Source organism: Erpetoichthys calabaricus, chromosome 1 (assembly GCF_900747795.2).
Source record: "Erpetoichthys calabaricus chromosome 1, fErpCal1.3, whole genome shotgun sequence".
NCBI classification, from domain to species: domain Eukaryota; kingdom Metazoa; phylum Chordata; class Cladistia; order Polypteriformes; family Polypteridae; genus Erpetoichthys; species Erpetoichthys calabaricus.
Genome location: NC_041394.2, coordinates 188,500,534 through 188,515,832, shown reverse-complemented (window position 1 = coordinate 188,515,832; position 15,299 = coordinate 188,500,534). Strand labels below are relative to the sequence as shown.

Genomic DNA, 15,299 nt, shown 5'->3' with positions numbered 1-15,299 from the left:
TCCCAATGATCCTAGGAGCTCTGTTGTCCGGGGCTTTATGCCCCTGGTAGGGCCACCCAAGGCAAACTGGTCCTAGGTGAGGGATGAGACAAAGAGCGGTTAAACAAACCTCCTATGAAGAAAAACAATTTTGGACGGCGTTTTCCCTCACCCGGATGCGGGTCACCGGGGCCCCACTCTGGAGCCAGGCCTGGAGGTGGAGCTCGATGGCGAGCGCCTGGTGGCCGGGCCTGCACCCATGGGGCTCGGCCGGGCACAGCCCGATGAGGCAACATGGGTCCCCCTTCCCATGGGCTCACCACCTATGGGAGGGGCCAAGGAGGTCGGGTGCAGTGTGAGTTGGGTGGTGGCCGAAGGCGGGGACCTTGGCGGTCCGATCCTCGGCTACAGAAACTGGCTCTTGGGACGTGGAATGTCACCTCTCTGAAGGGGAAGGAGCCTGAGCTAGTGCGCGAAGTTGAGAGGTTCCGGCTAGATATAGTCGGACTCACCTCGACGCACAGCTTGGACTCTGGAACCAATCTCCTTGAGAGGGGCTGGACTCTCTACCACTCTGGAGTTGCCCCCGGTGAGAGGCGCCGAGCAGGTGTGGGTATACTTATTGCCCCCCAACTTGCTTGGAGCCTGTACATTGGGGTTTACCCCGGTGGACGAGAGGGTAGCCTCCCTTCACCTTCGGGTGGGGGGACGGGTCCTAACTGTTGTTTGTGCGTATGCACCGAACAGCAGTTCGGAGTACCCACCCTTTTTGGAGTCCCTGGAGGGGGTGCTAGAGGGCATACCTTCTGGGGACTCCCTCGTTCTGCTAGGAGACTTCAATGCTCACGTGGGCAATGACAGTGAGACCTGGAAGGGCGTGATTGGGAGGAATGGCCCCCCTGATCTGAACCCGAGCGGTGTTTTGTTATTGGACTTCTGTGCTCGTCACGGATTGTCCATAACGAACACCATGTTCAAGCATAGGGGTGTTCATATGTGCACTTGGCACCAGGACACCCTAGGCCTCAGTTCGATGATCGACTTTGTGGTCGTGTCATCGGACTTGCGGCCACATGTCTTGGGCACTCGGGTGAAGAGAGGGGCGGAGCTGTCAACTGATCACCACCTGGTGGTGAGTTGGCTTCGATGGTGGGGGAGGATGCCGGTCAGGCGTGGTAGGCCCAAACGTGTTGTGAGGGTCTGCTGGGAACGTCTGGCAGAGCCCCCCTGTCAGAAGTAGCTTCAACTCCCACCTCCGGCAGAACTTCGACCACATCCCGAGGGAGGTGGGGGACATTGAGTCCGAATGGGCCATGTTCCGTGCCTCTATTGTTGAGGCAGCTGACCGGAGCTGTGGCCGTAAGGTGGTCGGTGCCTGTCGTGGCGGCAATCCCTGAACCCGCTGGTGGACACCGGCGGTGAAGGATGCCGTCAAGCTGAAGAAGGAGTCCTACAGGACCCTTTTGTCCTGTGGGACCCCGGAGGCAGCTGATAGGTACCGGCAGGCCAAGCGGAATGCGGCTTTGGTGGTTGCTGAGGCAAAAACTCGGGCGTGGGAGGAGTTTGGGGAGGCCATGGAGAATGACTTTCGGACGGCTTCGAGGAGATTCTGGTCCACCATCCGGCGTCTCAGGAAGGGGAAGCAGTGCAGTGTCAACACTGTATATGGTGGGGATGGTGTGCTGCTGATCTCGACTCGGGACGTTGTGGGTCGGTGGGGGGAATACTTCGAAGACCTCCTCAATCCCATTAACATGCCTTCCAATGAGGAAGCAGAGCCTGGGGACTCAGAGGTGGGCTCCCCCATCTCTGGGACTGAGGTCACCGAGGTGGTCAAAAAACTCCTTGGTGGCAGGGCCCCGGGGGTGGATGAGATACGCCCGGAGTTCCTCAAGGCTCTGGATGTTGTAGGACTGTCTTGGCTGACACGCCTCTGCAACATCGCATGGACATCAGGGACAGTGCCTCTGGATTGGCAGACCGGGGTGGTGGTCCCCCTCTTTAAGAAGGGGGATCGGAGGGTGTGTTCCAACTACAGAGGGATCACACTCCTCAGCCTCCCTGGAAAAGTCTATTCAGGGGTCCTGGAGAGGAGGGTCCGTCGGATAGTCGAGCCTCGGATTCAGGAGGAACAGTGTGGTTTTCGTCCTGGTCGCGGAACAGTGGACCAGCTCTATACCCTTAGCAGGGTCCTGGAGGGTGCATGGGAGTTTGCCCAACCAGTCTACATGTGTTTTGTGGACTTAGAAAAGGCATTCGACCGTGTCCCTCGGGGAATCCTGTGGGGGGTACTCCGAGAGTATGGGGTACCGGCCCCCCTGATAAGGGCTGTTCAGTCCCTGTACGATCGGTGCCAGAGCTTGGTCCGCATTGCCGGCAGTAAGTCGAACCCATTTCCAGTGAGAGTTGGACTCCGCCAGGGCTGCCCTTTGTCACCGATTCTGTTCATAACTTTTATGGACAGAATTTCTAGGCGCAGCCAGGGTGTTGAGGGGGTCCGGTTTGGTGAGCTCAGGATTGGGTCACTGCTTTTTGCAGATGATGTTGTCCTGTTTGCTTCATCAGGCCGTGATCTTCAGCTCTCTCTGGATCGGTTCGCAGCCGAGTGTGAAGCGGCTGGGATGAGAATCAGCACCTCCAAATCCAAGACCATGGTCCTCAGCCGGAAAAGGGTGGAGTGCCCTCTCAGGGTTGGTAGCGAGATCCTGCCCCAAGTGGAGGAGTTCAAGTATCTCGGGGTCTTGTTCACGAGTGAGGGAAGAATGGAGCGTGAGATCGACAGGTGGATCGGTGCGGCATCCGCAGTAATGCGGGCATTGCATCGGTCTATCATGGTGAAAAAGGAGCTGAGCCGCAAGGCGAAGCTCTCAATTTACCAGTCTATCTATGTTCCTACCCTCACCTATGGTCATGAGCTATGGGTAGTGACCGAAAGAACGAGATCGCGAATACAAGCGGCTGAAATGAGTTTCCTCCGCAGGGTGTCTGGGCTTTCCCTTAAAGATAGGGTGAGAAGCTCAGTCATCCGGGAGGGGCTCAGAGTAGAGCCGCTGCTCCTCCGCATCGAGAGGAGTCAGATGAGGTGGCTCGGGCATCTGATCAGGATGCCTCCTGGACGCCTCCCTGGTGAGGTGTTCCGGGCACGTCCAACCGGGAGGAGGCCCCGGGGAAGACCCAGGACACGCTGGAGGGACTATGTCTCTCGACTGGCCTGGGAACGCCTTGGGATTCTCCCGGAAGAGCTAGAAGAAGTGGCCGGGGAGAGGGAAGTCTGGGCATCTCTGCTCAAGCTGCTGCCCCCGCGACCCGACCTCGGATAAGCGGGAGACAATGGATGGATGGATGGATGAAACATAACAGTTTGATTTACCTTGTTTTCACTGGGGCAATGACGACATCCAGGTTTCTAAACGTTCACGTATCACACTTGCAAGTTTGACGTATGAACATATGACTGTATGTTATATAGGGAGCTTTTAAAATAAATCCAAAGAGACATAAGATATTCAAGACTTGAATAGAAGTATCTTATATAAGAGCTATTCTTTTGTATTATTATTTTTTCTCTTTATTTTTGTGTAAACTGTTTTCCATCCATCCATCCATTATCCAACCCGCTATATCCTAACTACAGGGTCACGGGGGTCTGCTGGAGCCTATCCCAGCCAACACAGGGCACAAGGAGGGAAACAAACCCCGGGCAGGGTATCAGCCCACCACAGGACACACACACACACACTCACACACCAAGCACACACTAGGGACAATTTAGAATCGCCAATGCACCTAACCTGCACGTCTTTGGACTGTGGGAGGAAACCGGAGCACCCAGTGGAAACCCACACAGACACGGGGAGAACATGCAAACTCCACGCAGGGAGGACCCGGGAATCAAACCCGGGTCTCCTAACTGCGAGGCAGCAGTGCTACCACTGTGCCCCCGTGCCGCCCGTAAACTGTTTTGCTTTGAACTTTTACTAAAACTTTTAAAATGAATACACTGTAACTGTGGAATTATTTGCATACGTCAACGAGTCACACTCATTGACTGAACTCCATTAGAAAGCAGAAACTGCATGACTTTTCGAAACCAGACAAATGCAGCTACACCAGCACTACCAGTCCTATTCAACTAAGGCCTCCAAAATAACATTTAGTCAATCATTGAAGGCACCCAAAGTCTACTATACTACTTGATAACTTGTAATGCAATGCTTATCATGCTGCAATAAAATAGGGGCACAAAGGAAACAAAAGCAGAGCTCAGGTGACTATCACCATTCAGTGCTCCTGATTTCCATGGCTTTTGTGTTTTTCTGATTCTGCTTTAGCTTTTTTGGGTTTTGGAATTTGTTTTCCACTCCCGTTCCCTGTTTTCAGAAATCGGCCTACTTGTGAATGACCTTCTGCCAGGTTTAGACCACGCTTTTTAGAAAAAGGATTTGTTAATTAAAAACGATGTGTGCTGCCTACTATGGTTAATGCAATGGTGTTTTGTTTTCTTTTGATTTTCCCCTCGAAAAGCTGACAATGAGGGGCTTGGTGCTCTGTACACGTTAGCCTCTGTGGATGGATCTGGTCAGCATACAACTGTCAGTTATAGCTTTTGATCACATCGTAGTTTGATTCACATTCAACCATTTTTATATATTAGGTCAACATTTTTTAATTTCGGCAATTTGCTTATAGGTTGAAAATGTTATATAAATGTAAACCTCTAAATCCTTTGCATAAAATTGAAAGTCAGCATCGCCCACCTTGCATTTGCTTGCTTGTGGCTCTTCAAGTTGTTTTTTTTTCTTGTATTAGTAAGTGCTAAAATATACATGTACCTTTTTCATTCCATTAAGTTGAGTTTATGTACTCTGAATTAAATTTTGCGCATTTTCAGAACCCTATGACATTGTAATACACAGTGAAAATCACGTCATTTTTAAACCTGGTTTTCTATTATTGTGATTTTAACGGCAGTATGATAATTTGTCAGTACACCTCTTGTCTGTCTTGGCAGCCTCACAGACTAAGAATAGAACATGGAACAGTTTGCCTTTGGTTGCCATAGCAGGATGTATGGCTTTCTCTAAACGCGATGTGAGGTGATATGAACGTTACTGTTATCTTTTAAAAATGTTAGCATTTTATATGGCTAAAAGTAGCCCATGACGATCTTGCCAAGCAATTCAAACTTGCACTTAATAATAATTAAATAATTAATAACAACCCATCTGTTCATCTATTATTTGAACTCCTATTTTCATTTATACATTTATGGAAGCTTTCAGCAGCAGCTGGCACAAGGCAGTACCTAACTGTAGTTTGCACTGTCTTACTGTTTTACTTGTTCTATCTGATATTTATTTTTGTGTTTATTATAAATGTGCAACAGCCACACATATTGATTCATTTGCTTGTTTATTTGATTTTTACTGCTATTGCTTTGTTTAGTAATTTATGATTTCTGTGTTGTTGTACAATTCATTGTTTTTCTGCACCAGTGCACTAGCAGCAAATACTTTTCACAGGACTATAAGAGAGGACAACAAATTGATTTGAACCGAACACAGCATGGGTTGCAAGTCAATTATGGACAATAAGTTATTCTTATTTTTTATTTTTGTGGATCATTTAAAGCAGTAGCTCTCAATTTCAGTCCTGGAGGCCCCCTTGGTAGCATGGTTTTCATTCCAACTAGCTTATTCTTTTGATTAAGCAAGCAAGCAGATACTTGCAGTTTATTTTTTGCATCAATCCACAAATTATGAACTGGTTAGGTTAAATTCTTACCAAATGAAGCAAGAATATTTGAGGCACAAAAATTCTTTTTCACTTTTTAGTATGTTGCTCTTTTTACATTTCTGCTTATTTATGACATTATTTACTAATAAGCACACAAGTGGATAACACTAAAACAGCTGTCATTTGGAAGTCAGTGTTACTTGCCCTGGTGTCCAGATACCAATTAAGAAAGCAAACTCCATACAAAAAGTGATGGAGGTCAAAGCCAAAAAATCAAGTATAACCAAAATGTTATAGCACAAAACCAAAAATGGAAAAAGAAAAGAAAATGTACTAACTACCTAAAAAGGTTTTTCTCTAAAAAATGCACTGCTGAAATACACTCAAGAGCCCAGAAACTTGGAAACTGAAAGTAGCACACTGCTGTCTTATAAAAGTGGGGTTCAATGACATAACAAGTCAGGGGACCCCCTATGTCACATTACCCACAATGGGCATAGCAACTCCAAACGGTATTAGTGCGGACAAGCAAAACCACATAAGACGGCACCTACTGTCCAAATCACGATACAAAATGGCCACCCTAATTATGATAACTATAAAATTAATAACACCAAAACAATATAAAAATGCAAATTGTGGAAAAATGAATCCTGGGCATCCAAAAACTTTATTCATGACCATTTACTGTTACAAAAATCACAGCACAATCACACTATTAGGAGATGCATACTCTATTGCAATTTCTATTTTGATACTACTTTTTTATTCTGTGTAAAAGAAGCAAAAGAAGATTAAAAAGTGACATGATTGAAGTGTTTAAAATTATGAAGGGAATTAGTACAGTGGATCGAGACTGTTATTTTAAAATGAGTTCATCAAGAACACAGGGACACAGTTGGAAACTTGTTAAGAGTAAATTTCGCACAAACATTAGAAAGTTTTTCTTTACACAAAGAATGATAGACACTTGGAATAAGCTACCAAGTAGTGTGGTAGACAGTAAGACGTTGGGGACTTTCAAAACTCAACTTGATGTTTTTTTGGAAGAAATAAGTGGATAGAACTGGCGAGCCTTGTTGGGCTGAATGGCCTGTTCTCGTCTAGAGTGTTCTAATGTAAGTGTCACTCTCTTTGATCTTTGTATTATTCAGGACACTTGGTGACTTCAGCAAGCCACAGTTCTCTCAAGTAAAATGAACTTTTTGGCTGTTTTGTTAACAAATCTCTCTCTCTTTTTCAATAAACTGTAAAATCCATCCATTCATCCATCCATTTAATCCAGTCCAGAGTTGAGGGGGCCAGTGTTTACCCCAATAGCATTCTCCTAAATCAACCCTAAAATGAATGTCAGTTCACTATTAATGTCCTGCAAACTTTCAGTGCCCTAGTGATTCAAGAAAGTCAGTACCACCATGGAGAATGTACAGGGTTGTGTTATGCATTTGAGTTTTCCAAAGTAATGTCCTGAACAATTCCGAAGATGCCCAGTAGAGGGGGGAATACCATTAAAAATCCTGGCAAGTAACATAGAGGGCCACACAGAATCTTTATGAGTAAAAAGATTTATTAATACAAAAATACTTTGTAGCACAGAAATCAGGCAAAAGGAGGTAGCTACACAATAACAGCAATCTTATAGCACACCAAGTCTCAATACAGTCATCAAATTGCAAAATCAAAACCAAAAACGTCAAAATTCCAGAAATCACAAAAGCTCAGCAAAGTTACAAAGAAACACTCACCATTCCCAATTGCATCTGAATGAACCGCATTGGACTATGGGTTGTTCCCACCTTTATAGGGCTGAGGGCCGTGCCCTTAAGATGATGGGCAGGTAGCCCCACCTCTTGGGGAACCACCCATAAAACACAAGGAACAGCAAATATTAAACAAAAGTAACATTTGTTGTTATATTTATGTGTTTTTTTATCTCTTAGTCATTGTTTTTCTTATTTTTATTTTATTTTTGTTGATTTTGTTTATTAGCAGTTAACTATATACTTTTTTAAGTTTGCATGCATTCTTTGTGGTTTGCGAATGGTTCCCCAAGATGTGGGACCACCTTTATGTCATAGCTGCTGAGTGCTTGAAGTAATACGAAATACTGCAGCCTCACTTAGTCAATGTGTAGAGTAAAAAGGCAACAGGCAAAAAGAGTAGCACAAAGTCTGTGTAGCAAACTGGATTTCAGTTTGGGACTTTGTCTAATTATGTTTGCCTTTTCTTTTTATCTCTTTTGTTCTGTGGAGCCTTGCTTTGTATTTTTCTATTTTTCTGTTAATAAATCCTTATTTTTATAAAGATCATTTCAATTTGCTTGATTACAAGCCAAAGTTTATGGTGATTCACCTATTTGTGGGGCTTTTTGATATATTTTTAGGACATTCAAGTTTATTTTGAAGGCTTCGTGCCTTTTTGGGTCTTCTTGAACTGAGGCAGGTCACTTGGAGCTGGGATTCAGCCCCATTGGGGTTAGGCCTATCCAGGTATGCAATGGAGACCTACCCTGGCCAGTAAAGCCTTTTAGTGAAGCCTATTGGAGGCCTAACACCCAAGACTCACATCAATTCAAAACAACATTAACATAAATCAAAGACTCAAAAATAAACTTAAAAGATATAAAACACGAATTTTAATCCCAGCCAAGGTAGGAACCCTGGCTGAAATATAATAGGATGAACAATACAACCACAATATTTGAGAGTAAGAAAGCAACAAGGGAAGGCCTTATTACATCATTTATAAATGTGTAATGCCGACAAATGTCTTATGTGGGCCTATTTTGTGAGTGCATGTGGAAGTGAAAAGATGTTTTCCTCTTCCATCCTTAGAATAAAAGAAAACAAAACTACAAACATCATTCATCCCACCTCCACCTCCCACACTCCTCGTGTCAGCCTTAAAAACCAAAACACAACTGATAGTAGGTGTCAGCTAAGAAGACCAGGAAGTATAGCCATGTGTTTTTTTATCATTTATTTTGCCAAACGGTAATTAAACAGAGTTTTCCCACATAGGGCTCCAACCATTTCCTCAATTACTTGTATCTTACTGTTTTACAAATTAACACACAATGTTGAATCCCATTGTTACTGACAACCAAATTTTTCAGGCCAACTTGAACAAAACTGAACCAGGCTCAGAAACTGTGTAACACGTGTGCAAAACCATGCACAGGTAACTGCCAAAAATTGAAATGGAAAAAAATCCACAGGAAATATAACAATGTCAAGGGGTGGTGGGGGTTTGTGGATGGTAACTTGTCATTAATAAATGAGTCCACTGTTAACAGATTCAGAACACAGACACAAGTAAAGCCTTTAAAGATAATAAAGGAGTCACAATATATGATAAATTCTGCTGATTACAGAGGATCATCTTCCAAAACAGAATTATGCACAATAAATTATGTGGATTTGTGGCCACCTGTTTTGATAGTAATAAGTAAGTCACATTTTCCCATACTCCTCCTGAATGATTAAGAGAAAACACAGTAAAGAAAGGATGGATGTTTTCTCATTGTGGAAAGGTATGGGATATTTGACACAGAGATGTAAAGCTCAGTGTAGAAATTCATAAATGTGAAACTGTGTTTATAGACATTTTTTCACTGTAAAACATTTGGCATTCACTGATCTCTCAGGCACACATTCCAATTCTGTTCTGCACTCCAGTGTCGGCAAAAAAAAGCTGGCAAGTAAAACTATGTAATCTAAGGTTACTGATTTACTCCAGAGTGCTATGACCCGGTTTATGTCTCTTTGCAAGATGTGGGCCTATTTTGGAAATGGGTCAAAAATGTGCCAGTTAATAGAATCTCACAATTTGGGACAACTGGTTAAGTTCTTTTTTTTAAATTAAATTCTACAAAATAAGCTGCATATTTGGCTTTAATGATTCTTAATATGTTTTGGTTTGTTACACAGACTTTGTGCTATTCTTTTTGCCTGTTGCCTTTTTACCCTACGCATTGACTAAGTGAGGCTGCAGTATTTTGTCAGAATTACTTTTCATAAAACATATACTGGAAGCATAGTATTGTCAGAGTTTTACACTTATGCATTGAATGGCACCATCTATCTATCTATCTATCTATCTATCTATCTATCTATCTATCTATCTATCTATCTATCTATCTATCTATCTATCTATCTATCTATCTATCTATCTATCTATCTATCTATCTATCTATCATTCAGTATTTTTCTATGTACTGTATCTATTTATCTATCTTCATAATTCTAAGTTAATTACTGTTCCCTAATTTTAATTATTTATTTTGTCTTTTTTCTCTTTCTTCATCATGTAAAGCACTTTGAGCTACATCATTTGTATGAAAATGTGCTATATAAATAAATGCTGTTGTAACATGACAAAAAAATGAACATAAACAAATCTACTGTTTCCCTCACACACAGTTTAAACAACTATGTGGAGTATTCAGTAAAAATCATACAGAACAGCAAAACATTCATTTAGGTGCACCTAGAGAGCAGAAAATTAAATGTGTGTCATTTCTTTTCAGATCAGCACTTTGGATGCACCTGCTGCACTCGTCTTCACTCCAAGTGACAAATCTACTTTAAAAAAATGCTACAGGGTAGTGTGGGTACGATTCTTTCCTTTTACTACATTTTCTGAGTGATAATTCAAATTTACTTCAATCAGTAGTGTAAATACCCAGGGCTTCAGCACAAATGCATAAGTGACCTTCTTCACATGCTTTACATTTTATAATTTTAAATGAATTGTTTAGAAATTATTATGGATCTGATATCTGTGGCACCAAAACTAGCAGATTTCTGCATTGCAAGGTGCCAGCTACCCCCATGATAATTCTCCAGTCCCACCTGATGATGACATGAAGATAACACAGGATGATGGGTCCCATCTGGAGTACATGGCACAAGTGATTGTTCAGAATGCTAGTCAATGAGGTCATTGTGCGCAGGACCTAAAGAGGCATGTCACAGGCTCTCCAGGGGAGAGCTGCTCTGCAAGTGAATGAGGCAAGTCTCTTCCACAGACTGAACACTGTTTGCTGCTCGGCTGAGTGGAGATACCAGGAGCTGCCAGCATTTCACAACTGTGGTTTAGCAGACAGGGCAGAGACCTGCCTATCACTCTGCTCTCGTCACGCAATTTCTGCTGTGATTTAATAAGAAAACAGTTATGTGAGGAGGTTTTTTTTTCTTTTTCTAAACTGGCTGTCAGCAGGAAAATGCATAGACATGAAGATATGGAATTAATAAAAGATGTGAGCATTAGGAAGAAAGCTAAAAACTGCCTTTCTGCTGTCATTTTAAAGTGACTATGTAATATATGTCTTCTTTTTTTTTTGCAAACTAAACTAAACTAAACAAAAAAATTGCTAGGGAAGATTAGCAGCATCACCATTTATATCTTCACTCTGCCATTCCTGAGTAACTTAGTTACTCAGGAATGGCAGACCTTAGTTCTGTGATGGGATTTAGATAGATAGATAGATAGATAGATAGATAGATAGATAGATAGATAGATAGATAGATAGATAGATAGATAGATAGATAGATAGATAGATAGATAGATAGATAGATAGATAGATAGATAGATAGATAGATAGATAGATACTTTATTAATCCCGAGGGGAAATTCACCTACTCCAGCAGCACCTTACTGATACAAAAAACAATATTAAATTAAAGATTGATAATAATGCAGGTAAAAACAGACAATAACTTTATATAATGTTAATGTTTACACCCCCGGGTGGAAATGAAGAGTCGTATAGTTTGGGGGAGGAACGATCTCCTCAGTCTGTCAGTGGAGCAGGACAGTGACAGCAGTCTGTCGCTGAAGCTGCTCTTCTGTCTGGAGATGACATTATTTAGTGGATGCAGTGGATTTTCCATAATTGATAGGAGCCTGCTGAGCGCCCGTCGCTCTGCCACAGATGTCAAACTGTCCAGCTCCATGCCAGCAATAGAGCCTGCCTTCCTCACCAGTTTGTCCAGGCGTGAGGCGTCTTTCTTCTTAATGCTGCCTCCCCAGCACACCACTGCGTAGAAGACGGCGCTCGCCACAACCGTCTGATAGAACATCTGCAGCATCTTATTGCAGGTGTTGAAGGACGCCAGCCTTCTAAGGAAGTATAACCAGCTCTGTCCTTTCTTACACAGAGCATCAGTATTGGCAGTCCAGTCTAATTTATCATCAAGTTGCACTCCCAGGTATTTATAGGTCTGCACCATCTGCACACAGTCACCTCTGATGATCACGGGGTCCATGAGGGGTCTGGGCCTCCTAAAATCCACCACCAGCTCCTTGGTTTTGCTGGTATTCAGGTGTAGGTGGTTTGAGTCACACCATTTAACAAAGTCATTGATTAGGTCCCTATACTCCTCCTCCTGCCCACTCCTGATGCAGCCCACGATAGCAGTGTCATCAGCGAACTTTTGCACGTGGCAGGACTCCGAGTTGTATTGGAAGTCCGATGTATATAGGCTGAACAGGACCGGAGAAAGTACAGTCCCTTGTGGCGCTCCTGTGTTCCTGACCACAATGTCAGACGTGCAGTTCCCAAGACGCACATACTGAAGTCTGTCTTAAGATAGTCCACAATCCATGCCACCAGGTATGAATTTACTCCCATCTCTGTCAGTTTGTCTCTAAGGAGCAGAGGCTGGATTGTGTTGAAGGCACTAAAGAAGTCTAGAAACATAATTCTTACAGCACCACTGCCTCTGTCCAAGTGGGAGAGGGATCGATGTAGCATATAGATGATGGCATCTTCCGCTCCCACCTTCTCGTGATATGCAAACTGCAGCGGGTCGAGGGCGTGTGGAACATGTGGCCTAAGGTGGTGAAGCAGCAGCCTCTCCATGGTCTTCATCACATGTGATGTCAGAGCAACAGGCCGGAAGTCATTCTGCTCACTAGGATGTGATACCTTTGGGACTGGGGTGATGCAAGATGTTTTCCAAAGCATGGGGACTCTCCCCTGTTCCAGGCTCAGGTTGAAGATGCGCTGTAGAGGACCCCCCAGCTCCGATGCACAGACCTTCAGCAGTCGTGGCGATACTCCATCTGGACACGCTGCTTTGCTGGCACGAAGTCTCCTCAGCTCTCTGCTCACTTGCGCTGTTGTAATTATGGGTTGGGATGTCTCTCCTATGCTGGTATCAGCAGAAGGATGTGTGGAGGGTGCAGTACTCCAAGGTGAGAGTGAGAGTGGGTTAGGGTGGTCAAATCTGTTAAAGAAGTTGTTCATTTGGTTTGCTCTCTTCACGTCTCTCTCGATGGTGGTACCCAGCTTCGAGCTGCAGCCAGTGATGATCTTCATCCCATCCCACACTTCCTTCATGCTGTTATTCTGCAACTTCTGCTCCAGCTTTCTCCTGTACTACTCCTTCACCGCCCTGAGCTGGACTCGGAGTTCCTTCTGCACGCGTTTGAGCTCATGCTGATCACCGCCTTTAAAAGCCCTTTTCTTCTGGTTCAAAAGGCCCTTGATGTCACTTGTAATCCATGGCTTGTTGTTAGCATAGCAGCGTACAGTTCTTACTGGAACTACAATGTCCATACAGAAGTTGATGTAGTCAGATTTTCTCTGAAGTGGGGTAAGCCTTAAATGAACTAACTTCAGGGGAAATCAGACTGGAAAATAATTGTGATTGCCTAAAATCCCAGCAGAAAATTTGCATTTACTTTAGAATTATATTTTCCTGTGCAAGAGGGCCATTAATAAGAGAACAGGAGATGATGTGAGCCTGCTTGTTAAGACAAAAAAATATCAGTATATGTGAGAGTCAGTAGCAAGACAAAGTTTTTGTTGATTTATTTGTTTTGGACATGTTTTGCATCATGGTGTCTTAACCATTCATACATCCATTTTTGAACCCATATTTTTCCAGTACACAGTTATGAAAGGCAAAGACAAGAATAAATCCTGCATAGCACATACACACACACACACACTTTACTCATACAGATTCAGTTTTTATTTTATCATGATATTGGAATGAGTAAGGGATCTGCACCACCTAGTGAAAGCTACAAGAACTGGAGATGAATGTCCAGACTCCAGGCACACAGTAGCCAAACTAATAATTGATCCCAGGTATGAGGGGCCACAGCACGACGTCCTGACTAACCAATATGCTACCAGATGATGTATACGCACATTCAGCAAAGGGAGAAACCAGTGCCGTATATATCAAACAAATCTTCCTTCATCCATTTTCAGAATGATTATTTAGTCCATACAGAATAATTGAGACCAATCCCAGAAACATTGATTATGTAGTAGCTCAGGACAAAGCAACAGTGCAATCAGATACACAAATATATATTATCATTATGCTTTATTGAAACATTAAACTAACCATGAATGACTGGCATACACTTGTTGTTTCCAGCAATATGGATTCTACATACATATTATTTGTATATCTCAACTAGAGCACATGGCAGGAACAAACCCTGGACCGGGTGCCAGTCTATCACACACCAAACACACATTAGGGTCAATTTAGTGTCACCTAAATACATGCAGAATAAGGGAGAACATTCAAACTCCATTCAGTAAGACCCAGGATGCAAACCCAGGTATCCTTACTGCAAGGCTCCAGTGCTACCACTGCACCACTATGCCGGCCGCTCTTATATACTGTATATTCCAAGGAAGCACTTCTAGGTCTGACAGATCCTTTTTAAAATGAGGAGTGTTTCTTGCCACAGCTCCCCCTTGTGGCTCCGAAGAAACAGGGCTGCTCATTGGGACTACAACTCCCATGAAGCCTTGCAGGTGTGCACATGGGAGATCTGAGAGAGTCTCAGAGAGCCCGGGAAACATCTACTTCCGCCACACCCGGGAACATGGAGGATGAACCTTCCAAGAACGCCTGTAGTGCTTCCGGGTGCTCTCCTTCCACTGCCGCCACACCAGGAAGTGTTGTCAGACGGAGCACCTGGAGCCCATCCGGGTCATTACAAAAGGGGCCACCTCCCTACAATCAGGGAGTTAGAGTCGGGAGTGGGAGCAGGACGAGGCTCCCGTGGAGAGAGGAAAGGCGGCCTATGGACAGAGAGAGAGAGGCCCGGAGTAGGGGTGACTGGTGCTGGGAGCACAGTGTGCTGTGCGGGAATGTGTAAAGTGCAAAGAACTGTGAATAAACATGTGCTTTTTGATAAAAATGTGGTCTCAGTCTGGTGGTGTCCGGGCATGTCTCACAATACATATACAGTATATATACTGTGTGTATATATATATATATATATATATATATATATATATATATATATATATGTGTGTGTGTGTGTGTGTGTGTGTGTGTGTGTGTGTGTCACGTCTATTAACACATCATATAATTTAGAGAACTTCACTTTCATGTACCATTTATAATAAACACAGTCATAAACTGAGTAATTCTATGACTATATTTTGTGATTTTGCTCTAAAATAGACAACATTAGCCAATGCACCACACTGCTAACCCTAGCTTGTATAGATATTCTCTAGCTCCTAAATCATAAGGCAGATGTTTTATCTGAAAACCCATTTTACAAATGTTTGAATGCTACATCTGTGAATACGGGTACTT

At 43.5% G+C, this 15,299-nt stretch overlaps 1 protein-coding gene across 10 annotated transcripts in view; it reads right to left on the bottom strand.

Annotated features, from left to right (window-relative positions):
* Positions 1-15,299, bottom strand: part of mical3a (microtubule associated monooxygenase, calponin and LIM domain containing 3a) — a 431,263-nt gene that overhangs the window by 351,041 nt on the left and 64,923 nt on the right. The gene's annotated exons all lie outside the window — the stretch shown is intronic.